Consider the following 17,083-nt stretch of genomic DNA (forward strand, 5'->3'; position numbering starts at 1 on the left):
CTTGAGGTAAAAAAAAAGTAAAAAATACCACGATGGTCGCTGCGGACTTGCAGCCACTAAAAAAAGATTGCGTGTATTGAGATGGTGATTTTTTAAAATTTTTTTTCGTAAATTCAACACTTTTATTTTATATTTAAAATTACAATGTGATCGATAGTTATTGCAATTTTCAGCGCTTTTTTTGATATTTTTTTAAAATCGTACCGGGGTAGCAAATTTGATTAAAAGTTTCAGACAAACAGCATATAGCAACTGCGACTGTAAATCAGATATTAATAAATAAAGATATATACTTGAACGCCATATTGTTTAGAAAATACTCACTAAATCTCGCAAAACGGTGGACATTTAGAAGCTAATGGTTTTAAATTTTTATCCGTTTTAATAATTTTTAAATGTATGTGTTGGCATACAGGATACATTTGCTCCGGAATGAGTTAATTGCAAAAGAAAAAAATTTCCCCCAATTTTCTTAAAATCATGTTTGAGATGTTTAAAATAAAGAATAAAAATTAAACAAAGAAATAGAGAAAGCGGAAGAGGAAAAAACGCTTCGAACAACTTTTGAAAATCCTATTTTCCTGCACCCAAGAGTTGTCGATCTTTGAATTGGATGCATTTGGGGTAAGTCCAAAAATATCAAAATGGTTTAATGTGCAAAATTTTCAATTACTAAGCATTCAACTTTCAATTTCCAAAGTAGAAGACGTGCTTATTGTCTATTACAAAGTTTAAAGAGCATAATTTTCATATTCGAAAAGTTAATAGCTTAAAGCTTTTAATAATATTTTGATCTGGAATTTTTAACATGAGATCGGCCGATTCGAATTTAATAAAAATAATGTTCTATGAATTTAATATATTTTAATAAAAACATTTCCTCCAATCGTTAAGGATGTCGGTCACAGTTACAATACATTTCCGCCACTTCATTTTCCATAATGCATAATAAATTTCATTCGTTGAAATATTTCGTTGACGATGGTTGTGAGCAGGTATTTCAATCATACGGAATGATTCTAGTTCCATAAAGCGATATATGATGGCGAACTATCGTTTGGCGGACGAAAAGAAACAATAGAATCGTTTGGCTTTATTGGATGCAAAAGTACTTCCGAGTGATTTTTTTTCCCCCGAATGTTTTTTCTATTTTTCTTCCATCGCGAATACGCATTTTTACGTGCACAACAAACACGTGACACGATAATACATTGAACGGAAGAACAGAAAACAGAACTTTTCTCTTCAGCAAATATAGGTCAACGCAATGTTGAATCGGTCAGTCGAATAGCGTTGAATCTTATTTTATTTTGCAGAAGAGATGAGAATATTCAATGAAATGGAAATAACCGCTCATCGCTTCATTAACTGGTAAAACTGGGCAATACAACGGTAAATCGTGAAAATATCAGAAATTTTAAAGTATCGTGATACCGATGTTTTAAAATTTGTTCTCATGAATTCATAGACTTATAATAAATACTGAATATACGGCATCAACGATAAATAACAGAATATGATTATATTTTGAGTATTATCGATGACGATAATATCACGATAATAATCAACAAAGATAAATATAATAATATCGCAGTATATTGAAAATGATATTTTTTATCGGATATTGTGAGTGCTTCTAAATTTCTTTTGACGAAAATATTAACTAGAAAAATATTATTATGTATCATGAAACATCGTTATTTACAAACGATGTATCATGATAAGAAAGTTCCAAGATTACTTAGGACTACTATCAGCTAATGTTAATTGAAAAAGACACATAATCTCTTATGATGGAACATCAAATACCTTTGCTTTATATATTATATATTTAAAAATAAAAATCTAAAGTTTGTTTAAGACATAACAAGTGATCTTTTATTAACACTACCAAACCAAATGTGACTACATATGGAAATATTCTAAAGGAGGTTTTTTAAATTTTATTCTGCACAACAAAAAGTATTTCATAAAGCAGGATGCATTTGTTTTCATGCATAAATAGTAGCATAACAATTTATAATTTACACGCTTGCCAAGTTTTAAAATTCCGCAATTTGCGTATTTTTGAAAAGTTATTGACTTTAATGAATTGAATTTAGATGTTAGCTTACAAGAGTCAGAATCGCTGCACCAAACATTATTCACTCTTATACAAACGATGCTTATGCTTGCTTATTTAAACTTATCGAACGATGATATGCGAAATCCATATAAAGCAGAATGTTTACATGTATGTGTGTATGTACCTTTCACATATCCGTAATTCTATACTAATCCACACAAAATCTGGTGTAAATACTTTCGAAAACACGGTGGACCTGACTGTCTACTTTTAAACTCTATTCCCTTTTTTTTAAGAAATTAACATGTCACGATGCGTTCCCAGTTTCGAAAAAGGTTTCGAGTGCATAAATTTTTGTTTAATTTTATGAAAGTATTTTCAGATGTATTTTGATACGTCTTGGTTAAGGTAACGTACATTTCGCTAATCCTATGCAGAAATTTCATTTTCAAATTACTGAACAAAATTTAGTATTTTTTTTTCAAATACTGGAAGATAAAATTTCTACTTAGCGAAATACGTTCAATCAAACAATTTAAGTAGTTTTATTAATATAAACATATAGTAATTTAATAATAGTAGTAGTAGTAGTACTTTATGTATGATCCTCTACAGTGAGGATGGCTCCCCCCGTTTTGATAGCCGGACGACCTGCACGCGAAGTCGAGCACCTTATGGTAAAATAATTTAATGAGGACTAATACCGGAGCAGGACCTTTTGCAGGCTGATTAAAGTGGTCACCCACCAGCTCACTGACCGCTGAGAGTGATGCTTGACTTCGGTGATGGACTGGGAACTGTTTCTTCGAGATCAACGGCAGAACTATAGTATTTTAAGCAAAAAAATTAAAGCAGTGAAAATAAACACTTGCGTAGAAACTACTAAATTATCAACAATTTTAAAACTTCCCTAACCATCAAACATTTAAGGTCTATGTCCATACGTCTTAAAAATGGTAATCACCTAAATTAGAAATTTTCATATCAAGTAGAATTCTTGTTACACTATTAAACACTATAAAATTGAAATTAGAATAATTTTTAATTATAGGACACCCATATACTAGCTAATTATTTTAAATATTCCAAATAATTTTATTTTTATATTTAATGTGGTAGCAACATTTTTGGCTTTTATGCATTATTCTTGCTTTTTTTTTTTTTTTTTTTTTTAAAAAAAAAACATCACGGAAATAAATTCAAAGGATATAACTCGTAGCCGCCCTCGGGCAAACCTCTACATGTTTTTTATTATTATTATTTTTTAATTTCTCCCGTTTAAAATGTAATTTGGCGTGGCAGAACACAATATGAAAATATCCCAGTTTCGCCATGCTAATCCATAGCTGCCAACTCTTCCGGTTTTCCCGGAAGATTTTATTTTCGTATTTAAAGTGCTAGCGAAATTCATGTTATTTCACTAAACTTTTAAAATTATAATAATAATTTTAAATCAGTTTGACCACCACTACATATAAATAGTTACAACAAATATATAAAAGCGTATTAGTCTTTACGATTGCGAATTTTAACCTGATTAAAATATAAATATATTTTTGAAGAAGATAGTTTTTAGGTAATTGTTTCACTACCACTTAGAAAATCCGTTCTCGAAAAGAGTGAATGTTGGCAGGTATGCTAATCATCCTCAACTAATGTCACAATTCAACAACCTCAGCCGTGGTGGCTCAGAGGATATAGAGCGGTCACCTTTCAATGAGATGAACCGGGTTCGAATCCCAGAAAGGACCGGTCGATACGAATTCCGCTATCGGCTTGCACCTACCACAGTGCTGATGTGAAAGATCCTCTGCGGTAGACGGATCATGGGTTAGAGTCCCATACCTGTCAACTCTTCCGGATTTTCCGGAAGATTTTATTTTCATATTTAAAGTGGTAGCAATACTCGGGTCATTCCAATTAACTTTTTGAATTATAATGATAATTATAAATGAGTTTGACCACCACTACATACAAATAATTATAATAAATATATCAAAGTATAATAATCATTGTGCAAGCGAATTTCAACGGGATTAAAATATAAATATATTTTTGAGTCAGATTGTTTTTCGTTTATTGTTTTACAACCACTCTGAAAATCCATTCTCGGAAAAAGTTAAAGTTGGCAGGTATGGAGTCCCCTAGCCGTCAGTCTAACTGCGTAAGGTTTTCGTTTTTTTCCTTTCTATGTAACTCAAATGCCGGTTAGTTCCATCAAAAAACTCTCCAAGAAGGCAAATTTCTCTCAATACTTGATCCAGGAGTTCCTTTGTCTTCTGGATTGATTGGGATCAAAATTACAAAGATAAGGAGTTGAACATTAGTAGTCGTAAATCCAAAATTGGCTCGGTTGCTTAAAGACGGTTATAAAATAAAATGCAACAGCCTGAACATTCAAGAGCAGGATTTCTACTTTTCATTTCACGTTAGTTTTATTTTACCGAGGAAGGAGCTTGCTCGCATAAATAACAACTCCACTGAATGTCGACTCCAATGTTCTCAACTCACCGTTTTTATCATATTAAAATGGATGGGATAAAAACCGTTGCGCGACCCGAATACCAAAACGGACCAGGATCCTTTATTGTTTTAAGGGACATCACCAATAATTATTTAACCCTTTCCGGTGCAGTGTAGTCAGTCTGGCAGCACTAATTCAACAAATCATTAGAAATGTAAAACTAATTATTCTTAACCGTTTAGCAACCTCTATTCTTTATACAAAAAGCTTAAGTGTATCTTAAGTGTTCACAAGATATTACCATTTAAGGTCACAGCGGTCCTGCTTGACAAAAGTTTTCTTCGGAATGTGCTGTTTTGGAAAGGGTTTACTACCACTAGGAAGAAGCTTATTTGAAAAGCATGAAAACCTCCACACGGTTTCCTTTAGGTTGTTTGATTACACCACTTTGAAGGTGAACTTATACCAACCCACGTTGTAATTGAAAGAGCCATTTAATATATAAAAATCTAGTAAAAATACGAAAGTGGTAGCAAATATATGTCTAAAAATTTGTTTAATTTATGAATATAATTGGTCTGTCTTATTTACTTGTCAACCTCTACAGATTCAGTTCTCAAATATATACGATAAATTTCTTTCAATTACTTTCAAAATAAATATCTACACCATTAATCACAGTTGCCCTGGGGCAATTATAGATTTAGAATTTTAGTACTTCACCATTAACTTGATCGAACTCGAGTCGTCACTATTAAAATAGTAATTGGGTTCATGCACACAACTGGTTCACTTCTTAAATAGTCTGTTCAGACTACTAAAAAACCATGTGGTGGCTTTCTGATGTAGGAGATGATGGTATAAGTTGGCAGGAAAGGGAGGATGTGTGTTAGGCTTTTTAATAGTTAGTGTGTTAGGCTTTTTAACATTGGCATTTAAAATGCCAATGTTCCATTCAATAAACATGTGTCTTCTTTGAAATGTTTCCAATAAAAAGTTCTCCGCGATAACAAATTCCTCCCGATACTTGATCCAGGAGCTCCCTTGTCTTTTGGGTTTGGTTTAAAATTGCAAGGCTACGAAGTTGAACATTGGTAGCCGTAAACTCAAAATGGGGTCGACTGTTCAGCGATAGTTTTTAAAAAAAATTATATTAATCACGATTGGAGAGTCTGAATATTACTATCCATTCGTATATATCAACAATATAAAATTATATATTTTGTGATATATATCTTGTTCTGAAATCAACCAGTTATGTTTTGCAACATACTAGTTGCTGACTAGAATTATGCAAACTTGCAACTACTTTTTTCATTAAGGCACTTTTACCAATGTTGCAAATTAAGTGTCTGGCAAATAAACGCTTAAATGTTTTTTTTCTTTTTTTTTTTTTTTAATTAAAGTTTTTTTTTCAAAATTTTAATTACACTACCGTTATAAATATTGTGGTACAATAATACTTACGGACCTGTACCTTGATAAACATAAGAATTTCTGAAGAACAATTTCAAAATTAAAGCAAAAATTAAGCAACAACAGTCCTAGCAAGTTTTAAGTTGTCACTAGTTTTTTTTAAAAATAAATTTGACACAGAAGACGATAGAGTTTTGAGTATTAAATTATGCTTAAAATAAACATTTCAAGAACAATCTTAGAGTCAAATTTTAAGCCAAAATTTCAATAAATTCAAACATTGAATTTCCTTCCATACCGATGAAGGGAATTAGAAGAATTGATACATAACGTTGCTAAACCACTTAATGATTGCATTTTATTTACTGTATCATTATTTTGAGACATAATTATAGATCTTTTAATGGCGTTTTAGAAGAGAATTAAACAAAAGAAGCCTGGAGTGAATCTGATTAGCAATGAGAGAGCGCGTAAGTGCTTTTTAATGACGTGAATTGTTGCGTGATTTATCGGCAATTAGGAGCCATTGTGAAGATGATGAACTAGAGCGTGCATTTCAATAAAGTTTTTGTTTGTTTGGTACATCAATACCACTTTTTAACGAAGTATTAAAATGATTAAAATGCAATTCAACGACCAAAAAATGTTGACTGCCTGTACTAATTTGATAAGTAGTTCTCGATGAATAGAAAACAACGTTTAATTTACTCTATTCTTTCAGGTGGTTTTATTAAATACCACACAAGAAAACCCGAAATCAGAATAAGTTGAAAAAAGTATATCTAGGGTCGTTTAGTACAATTTTCTTAAGGGGTAGCAATATTTACGTTTTTAATGTTACATCTTATTTCCTTAATTCTTAAAAAATATTGTTTTACTCACTTGGACTATTATATAACTTTAAAAAGTACAGGATTTGAGCAAAAATATGGTATTACTTATATACTAACTCTATGTAAAGTAGTTAAAGTAGTTAATTACAGCAACCCAGGCCAGTGGGCCCATACGCCAAATATCAAGATGCCTCATCGCCTTACGTAAACTAACTCTATGTAAAAAAAATCTTTCTTTAAGCGGCAAATCGTCGCTTTGAAACTAAACCGTAGTAACCTTAGAGGAGGTAACCTTAGTAACCTAAGGTAGTAACTCAAAAAAAAAATCGAAAAATGAGATATTTGGGTCATTTTGGGTAAAAAAGAATCACCCTTTTAGAGAAACAACGTGTTATCGTCATAAGTTCCATAAAATTAATTTAGAGAGCAGATAAATCGTTATTGCATTGGCGCGATTCGCCATCTTGAAAAGTTAGAAATCGCTCTCCTGAAAAACTTGCTTTTTTGAGTTACCGCGGTTTAGTTTCAAAGCGAAGAAATGTTAAACAAAAAGTTAGGTGGGTAAATTTTCAGGTTTACGTAGAACATGTTCAATCCATTTCCATTTAAACGAGTTTTTGATTGGAACCCTCAGGGCAAAAGAAAAAGAGGATGACTTAAAAATTCTTGGCACAGGACGATTGAAAACAATAGGAAAGACAAGGAGAGAGGCAAAATATTTGGCCACAAATAGAGTGAGATAGAAAGCTATAATAGAAGCCCTGTGCTCCAATTAGGAGTGAAAAGAAATATGTAGGTATAATTGTAGGTGAATAACAGTGACACTTTTCTTAAAAATTTTTACATCAATTTAATCATACAATTAACTGTTGAAATTTCTTCGAAAAGGTTATTAAGTTTTGCTTGTGGAGGTTACAGCATACAATTGAAAATAAAAATAAAGTGGTGAATTAATCATAATTTTCATAATTTTACATTTTTCATAATTTTCTGCTTATTTAAATTTTGATTTTCCTTCAGTTAATAAAACTAACACCCAGGGCATAATTTTAAATTGAACATAATCATTTAAATTAATTAAAACCTGGTTTTTAAAATATTGTGTATCAGACAAAATTTCTTGCTACCACTTTCTATTTTTAATTAGAGACTGATCGACTCAGTTTATAATTGCTAGGTTCATATGAAGGAAAAAAAAAACTGTCATTAATTACAATATTTCTTGAAAAGTTAAAACTTTTAATTTGATTTAGGAACATTTTGCTCGAAGAGACTAGACTCACCCTGGAAAAACTAATTGTAAAGTCTGTAGGAGATTATTCGAAAACTCACCTCTTTATCAATCCTAAAGTTGACACAATCTGAAGAATATTTAAATATCCAAAAAATATATTGGCGATTTTTTTATCAATTGAATTTAAAGGAAAAGGAAGTAAGTAAAAAAACTTTTTGTGTTATTAAAATGGAAGCTTCGAATATTTTTTAGAAGACTTGAAAAATTTAGCTACCATAGTTTGATTTTCCAATTCAAAATTCTTATAAAAAGTCTGCAACACAAATATTCTCACAGATACAACAGGCTTATTAAAACTTAAAAAGTGGTTATCAATTGAAAGCAAACATACGGTAACAAATATTAAAATGCAACTTCATGTAGCAATTTTTTTTCAGTTTATCATCAAAGATTATAGGAAAAAGTCCTAGTGTTTTGATCCCATTCATCTGGAATTTCAACACTGTTTTGGTTGAGCATTGAGGTTAGCAGGAGTTGCTTTTATGAATGGGAATTTATGAATAAAATAGTAATTCATTTTAAATATGAAAAACTTACATTTTATATCATGGTGTTAGTTACGATTGAATACTTAAATAAAGAAGTTAAGTGAGTTCTTAAACACTTCGACATTTTTAGTCACCTGAGACATCCCTGTACTCTAATAAAAATATTTTTTAAAAACATGCTGAAAAAGTGAGTTTTCGAATATCTTTCAATGTAGAAACTCTGAAACTAGTTTTTTTATTTTCCCGAAATGCTAGTAAATCTACTCATGACCCTATTTATATCAATATCCTGAAGAATCAACAAATTTAAACGAAACTGAAACTACCAAAGCTATGTTTACATTTGAAAAAAAAAATGATCCGCAAATAATAATTATAATTTAGCTATTAACAACATCCGCCATCGTCAAGCAATGTTGCTTCGCAGAAGAGCAACTTGTAGTTACACTCTAACTAAAAAAAAAAAAATTCGAATCCGGAATCATTCTAGAATCTGCAGCCAGAAACAAGAAGATGAAGAAGAAGAAGACAAACATTGATAATGAGAAGAAAACAGGATTCATTTCATCTTTGTTATTATTATTTTCCAGGTCAGGAGACTGGAGGAAACAGCTTTTAAGAAACAATGATTTCTGAGATGGATACACTTTGCAAAAGACCGAAGAAAGAGACACCTCTGGCTGCGGATGGAACCGGTTACGGCAATCGATACTTCTTCCAGAGACCTATATTTGGAACCAGGATGAACCTTTTTTTTATGTATTTATTTTTTTCATTTGTTAAAAAGCCTGAAGGAATTTTCATCCTCACGTAGTCGAGGAAGGATTGAATTGGACTTACTTTTTCAGTCGATTGTGAATTAACATGAGGATTTAAAGAGTTGAATTACAGTTCCGACGAAAAGTACCATTTTGATATTTTTTTAATATTACTTTATATATAATACAAAAATAATAATAAGTCACCTCATGCAATAATAAGTAATACAATAGTACATATTTTATGTGAATTTTATTATTTTTTTCCTTTCCTTTTTTCTAGCAATAATTTTACCTTGGCCGATTGGTCTCAATACTGTAGGAACATACACCGAGGGACCAATATTGGGGTCTCTAGACTTTTTAATATTGGATCTAGAATGGCTTTTAATATTCAGCAATAACAATTCTATATAGCGCCGATATTGGCTGAAAAGTGGCTGTAAAATATCTTTTATGATTTTATAACCGTCGTTGAACAGTCGACCCAATTTTTGGGTTCACGACTTCTAATGTTCAACTCTGTAGCCTTGTAATTTTGAACCCAATCCGGAAGACAAGGGAACTGTATTGGATTAAGTATCCTGGATTAAGTATCCTGGATCAAGTATTGGAAGAAATTTGCCACCGTGAAGGACTTTTTGATGGAACTAACCCGCATTTGCGTTACATGGAGAGGAAAACCACGAGAACCTCTCACGGTTAGCCTGCTATCGCTGGGACTCGAACCTGGTTCACCTCATTGGAAGGAGAACGATCTATCCCCTGAGCCATTGCAGCTCGCTGTAAAATATCGGGAAGGACAATTCCATATAGGACCGTAGGGCCAATGTAGGGCCAATGTCGAAAAAATATCAACCCTTTTTACTTTTTATTGAGTCAAGATTAATGAATATTAGTCCAATGATTGCAGTAGTTATTTTGCTGCTGGGGCTCATTCGATCAAATATGGTCAATACAGGGTGGAAACAATCAGGGGAAAAAGAAATGCCCTACATCCTTACAATACATAAAGTGATGGGAAATAACAATTAAGAAACAATTAATAATTTGCTGAATTTGTTTAAATTTACTCACGCTAAAAAATTGCACTGCTAGATTATCAGGATTAATATATATTTGTATTGTTGCATATTCATATTGCCAACATATTGTGGTATCAAAAATCTTTACAAATTGAATTGAATTAGTTAACTAAAAATGGTAAAGTATAAAATTTACTACTACCGTAAATCAAGGGTAATCTGCTGCCAAAGGCGAGGGGTTATATCTGCAGGTAGCTAGTCTATGTAAATAGTATATGTTGTAAATAGCATTTTGTAAAAAGATTTCCTCAACTTATGAATGCATCTAATGCTAGATATTATATACTGAAAATTGATTTTGTAAATAGTCTGTCTCAACGTTTTCCCCTCAACTGTATCAATTTATCTAGCCCTAGATTCATAAAGAGCCAATAAGACAACTTTTTCTAATCCATACTTGTGTTCTACGGACCAACCACAACCATCATTAGTTCATGATGAATGGGAAAAGGACCGCAAGCGGCCCCAGGTGACCAAAGAGATCATGTGTCCATCTAGAGATTGATGCGGTTAAGCTGTGGCATCATAATAGAAATATACTATCTATAGATAAATATTTGGCTGTTATTTTTTGCATTTGACCAAATATTTTTATTTTGTATTTAAAGTGGTAGCAAAATTAAATCTCCGGTACTTAAAAATTCGTTTAATAAATTGAATTCTAAACTGTTTTTATCATCCATTCACAGAAAAAAATTATCTAAAAAATTTATTAAAATAATAGTAACAACTCTGCCTTTACTTGAAGTTTCAATTATCATTTTATTACCACCAGGAACAATCTTCTTCAAGAAGTGCAAAAATTTGCAGCTCAATTTCTCATTTCAATAGCACTTGAAAGAAGCATTCTCAGTAAGTGTAAAGGTTAGCCAGTATGCAATATGGATAAGGATTATGATGCTTACAAAAGGGAACTCATGAAATTTGTACAGTCATCATCTCGAAATAAAATTTAAACAATTTTTGCAATTGCAATTTACGTATGAAACTAACCTTGACTCTTAAGGCTTAGCCCACGTTTACTACAGCAGAGTAGACATTTTCTAGAAAAATTAAAAAACTTGTAAAAATAGAGTGGAAAAACTAACTATTCAAATATTTACAAATTAAATATCTGTGTTAAAAGTGAATTTATAAAATTTGACTTGAAATTAGCTCTTTACGTACCCACGAAGCTCTATAGTCCCTCCTTCATTATTTCCATATAACATTGAAATGGAGCTAAGCTTGTAATGCGACTTTCTGTTCATCATTATTAGTTTAACACACGATTAATTGAAGTTGAATTCGTTTTACGAAAGTTAAAGTTGAATACGAGTTACGTAAGCAATACGTTACGTATTGTTTTCGCAACTGTTGTAAGTTTGTAACAATTACTCATGAGCGTTAGGTCAAATTCAGCCTATCTTCAGCTAGCGATCCCAATGCTTATTATGAAAATGGCGCAAAATCGACATGGAGAAAAGCTACAGTTTTGAAAAAATGAAAAGCGTTTGTGGTCTAATTTTTTAATATTTAAGAAATTACTCTAATGCTGCATTATCTAGACTCTAATAAATTTTTTAAAAAAAAGAAAGAAAAAAAAAGAAAAGAAAATAGGAATAAGGATTGATTTTTATAATTTTCATCTAGGTAAGAAAAGTCACTAAATTGATGATTTAAAAAAAAAGGTCAATGACTTTTCAAATACTTTAGTTATTTGTACGTTTTAAAGCACAGATAATTCTTCACAAGATGGCATATAACATTATAGCCCTGCTTCAAGTGTAAGGCACTTAAATTGTGGTTTTTATATTTTCCTGGGTGAAAGCCTCGAAAAACCAAGTTAAATAAACGAGATATTTACCCAAATATTATTTTTAAAAGATTTCCTACTACTTTGAAATCCTTTTTTTTTAAAATTTGAATACTTATGTTAGAGCAATATATTTGTATACTAAAATGTATTTAAATTTGTGATTTTTAGAATTTTAAACATTATTTTCCTCCCTAAAACGCAGGATTAATAAACACAGTGGTTTACTAGTCCTAACAGCAATGGAACGTAGCCAAAATTTTCTCTTAATCAACTACTCCCGCTGCTTTAAAGTCATGAAGAAAAAAAAAAAAGCACATAAAAAACGAAAACGAAACAAAAACCGCAAGGTGTCAATGACTGTGAACACGAGCAACAGGTTTCAGCGTTGTAGGAGTTTTCACAAACGCCGTTAACCCAATTTCTGTTCGCAATCCTTTTGGAAATGCTCGCCGCACTGAAGAGTTCTACGCTATTCAAGAAAGAATAAAAAAAATGGTCTTGTGACGTAAGAAGGGTGTTCCCCTCTACCAAAGTATGTTATATGTGAGCGGGTTATGCTAAAAATAGGGACTTCCAGAGAATTGCAGACTGTTTTGGACTAGAGAGGAGGAAAAGATAACAGAACACCTTCTCAGAATCTTTCTGAAGAAGGATGGTGTCATAAGTTGGGACACCTGTGCCGTAACATCCGTAAAACTACGAGTTTTTTTATGACTCGTTTTTATTGTTTTATGCTAAATGTTTTCGCAAAGTAGGCTTAACGTTTCAAGTTGAAGTAAAATGGGGACAGTTTAAACAAAGTGTCTTTTTGAAACGTTACATTCCACAACTACTCAGCAAAATACTTAGACTCAAGTTTACGATAATTATCCCATTTTTTTTCTTCTTAAAATACGAATTCTTACTGTATATTAGTTTAAGTGGTTTCACAAGATACGGCGTCTATTCTGTTCGAAATGTGTGAGCATAACAGGTTAAAATGGAAATGGAAACACGTGAACTATTTCAGGAGACGTGGGGTTCTATTTAAAAATGAATTTTTTTAGCTAATCATCTTTGTATTTTTGAAGCGAATGAAAATTCTAATAAAGTAATCATTCTCATATTATTTCCAAATTCATATTATTATTAAGCAGAATAACATGTTCATGATTGTCATAATTAACCTTAAGACTAGGGCTCAATGCAAATTACAGGATAAAGATACTACTAGTTTTAAAAAAATTCTTGATTTCATCTGTAATAGGTATTACTTATAAAAATCTTAAGATAAAATTTTCTGATTTTTCTGAGTTAAGAGTAACGAACAAAAGTTTTTACATTGCTAAGTTTTAACAAACCTGTGGTAAATTTGATAGAGTTTTTTTTTTAATAAACATCAAACATTTAAGGGCTCAATGCAAATTACAAATCTAAGCTACTACTAGTTAACCTTTTTTTCTTATAAAAATCTTGAGATAAAATTTTCTGATTTTTCTGAGTTAAGAGTAACAAAAAAAAGTTTTTGCAGTGAAAGGTTTTTCTTTACTTTCAGCAGTAAATTTTTGGGAGCAAGGCCGTAGCCAGTATTTTTTTTCGGTGGGGGGGGGGGGATATGGTAAGAAGTAAGGACGGTTTCAGACATGCAAAGTAGGGGGAAAACATTGTAACAAATATTGTTTATTCTGTTGCTTGCAAAAGTTAAACTAGTAATTAAAAAATATCACATAATAATTATTTTTCAATTAATATTACATAATAATTATAATCAATTTGTAAACAAAGTTTACAAAGACATGTGACGGGGATTTGAAGAAAATTTTTCGATTACTCTTTTAGGACAAACCGGAATATTTCGAAATATGCTTAATAAAGTTAGTTAATAAAAGGTTTGATTCGACAGTTTTTTTTTCTTTTTACTGAGAGGCTCGAAGAAAGACTAAAAAGTTTGAATCCCAGAATTTCGGGGGGGGGGATTTGTCCCGACAGTCCCCCCCTGGCTACGGGCTTGTTAGGGAGATTTAATCTTCAAGCAAAATCTTCAAAGCATTTGCTGCTAAAAGTAAAGCCCTGGATACTGTTGGCGCAATTTGAACGATCCTACTTAAAGCTTTTAGAACTGATGTCATTTTTACCCACGCAAGAGTTCCAATGAACCAAAATGGGAAGATGAAGTTAATAATTTATTCTCAGCATTAATACCAGCAATTTTGAAATCATACTGCAGGATTGCGATATTTATATAAGAATGCTTTTAAAATTATAGTAATATTAGCAATTAAAAAAAAAAGCTTTTAACTTTCCACGCACATTTTAGTCTATGCAAATTATGCATAGGTAAAAATGACATCATTTCTCAATAGCTTCAAACATGATCTTTCAAATTGTGCTAACAGTTTTGCCTCGTGAAACCTTCCAAAGCTACTAAAAGAAAAAATTTCTACATAGAGTTAGTAAAAAAATATTTCCATATTTTTATCCAACCCCTGTACGTAAAAACGTTTTGGTGACTTTTTTCTGTTGCAAAACATTGAATTTGCACTATGTACTTTAAATTACTCGCGATATACCTTCTATTTCCAACTCCTGAAAGTTTCAAAACATTGCTTAATATATGAGTATGTAATAAAACAGCAACAAAAAGAATTTTCGGTAATCAAAATTAAAAAAAATAAAGAATATCTCTTTGCAACATGTCCCTTATCAGCTATCGAACAAAACAAACAAACAGAATATGAAGAACATCCACATGGCTACAACCGAAGTCCATATGCAGATATATTTTTAAATGGAAAAAAAACAATTTCACTTTTTTTTCACTATCCATCTGACAGTGTCTGAGCAAGCGATAATGGGATGATAAGGGACTTTAGTTGAAGAAAGTGATGATAATTCGTTGTTTTTTGTCTTATCTCTGAAGTACAGTGAACCCTCGGTAACTTCCTGAATTGAGTAACTGTACACTATCGGTATTTGTAAGTGAAAGGATATCCTAAAGTTCAGTGGCTTTGAAAGATTTCGTGTATATAACGCTCCTCCTTCATACCTTCTTAAAGTGTATTCATTCATTAACTGATTCTAAAGTGATTGCATTCCAATATATTCCAATATTTTTTTTTTTTTTTTTTTTTTTTATCATTCTAAAATAAACAAAATCGAATGATCTTCCGCCATTGAGTGTTAGGCAACGAACATAATGTGACTAACAATGATTATTTCACGATTGTTATGGATGTAAACTAATAATTTTACAAGAATAGTACCATACTGAAATGGTTTTGCGGTAATACAGTGATTACCACATTTCTTCCGAAGGTGACGCCTTAACAAAAAACTGTTCCTAAGAACCGTTTCCACATTAGTATTTTATGAGTTTCCAGAATTTCCTATCGATTAGTGGTACCAGATTTTTTTCGGATATGGAACCTTACATGATCGATCATCTTTTGGTGAAACTTATTAAATGATTAAATCAATTTATAAATAAATAAAAATATTTAGGGATTGAAATTTATTAATTATTTTGAAACTTAACGAATGAATAACGAGCAGTGGTGACTCAGGGGATTAACCGGGTTCGAATCTCAAGGATGATTAATCAATACGAATTACGCACCCAGCTTGCACCGACCACAGTGCTGACGTAAAATATCCTCAGTGATAGGCGGATCATGGTTTAGAGTCCCCTTGTCGTCAGACTAACCGAGGAAGGTGTTCGTGGTTTTTCACTCCATTTAACGCAAATGCGGTCAGTTCAATCAAAGAGTTATCCACGAAGGCGAATTTCTCCCAATGCTTGATCCAGGAATTCTCTTGTCTTCTGGATTGGTTTCAAAATTACAAGGCTACGGAGTTGAGCATTGGTAGTCGTAAACCCAAAATTGGGTCGGCTGCTCAGCGAAGATAATAAAATAAAATAAAAAAGAATGAATAAATTTTTTATTTTTATTTTTTATTTTATCGTTTTATCCATGTTATTGTGCCAGATAGTTAGATTTACAGGTCTGGAGCGAGTGTTCTTACTTGATTTTAGTGTTTGTATGAACTGCTGAATATATATGAGCTAAAATTTCGTTTTCATTAAAATAAAGACGGAAAGGACCAAAATAAATGTTGAAAATAGTTGAGAGAGAGAGACTTATTTATTCAATGTTGAATTTGTTTATTTTTATTCTTTGCAAATTACTATAAAATTTTTCATAATTGCATTCTTTTAATTATTCATTTAATATATTGTTATTAGATTTTTTTTAAATTTTGCTTTCTTCCTTCACAAGCATCTTACTTAAATAATTTCATAAAATAACGAAAATATTAAATAAATAATGGTTGTATTAATTGGATATAAATTTAATACTAAGTATCAAAAATCAAAACCGTTAAAAAGAAAAATCCTAACTCACGGAACCCCTGTGACAAATCTATGGCACCTTAAGGTTCCATGAGAACCGCTACTCTAGATATACACCCAATAAATAGAAACATGATATTGCCTTCATTTAAATTCTGTTTATTATTATTTTACTATAAATGGTCAGTTTGAAAATGTGATATATTTACTTTGTCACAAGCTCTTCATAGATTTGAAACGAAATAGTGTGACAAAAAGATGATAATACATGATAGTTAGACGAGCTACGAGACAACGCACTCACTATACACGCATCATATTAAAAAAATTTTTAAAAAAAAGCAAAATATTTCATATTAGAAATATATCTTACATGATATCATCCATAGTCACAAATTTCTACGCTTTTCTGTTTTCAGAACGTTTTTCTCAGTGTAAATGATATATTATTTAAAAAAGATTTGTGATTTAATAATTAAATTTTTCGATATCGCAGATAGCAATATCTTTGAATGTCATTGTCAGGTCTTTCATATGAAAGCAAGCCTTGTT

This window comes from Parasteatoda tepidariorum, chromosome 3 (genome assembly GCF_982258835.1).
Source record: "Parasteatoda tepidariorum strain Cologne lab strain chromosome 3, Ptep-v5.0, whole genome shotgun sequence".
NCBI lineage: Eukaryota > Metazoa > Arthropoda > Arachnida > Araneae > Theridiidae > Parasteatoda > Parasteatoda tepidariorum.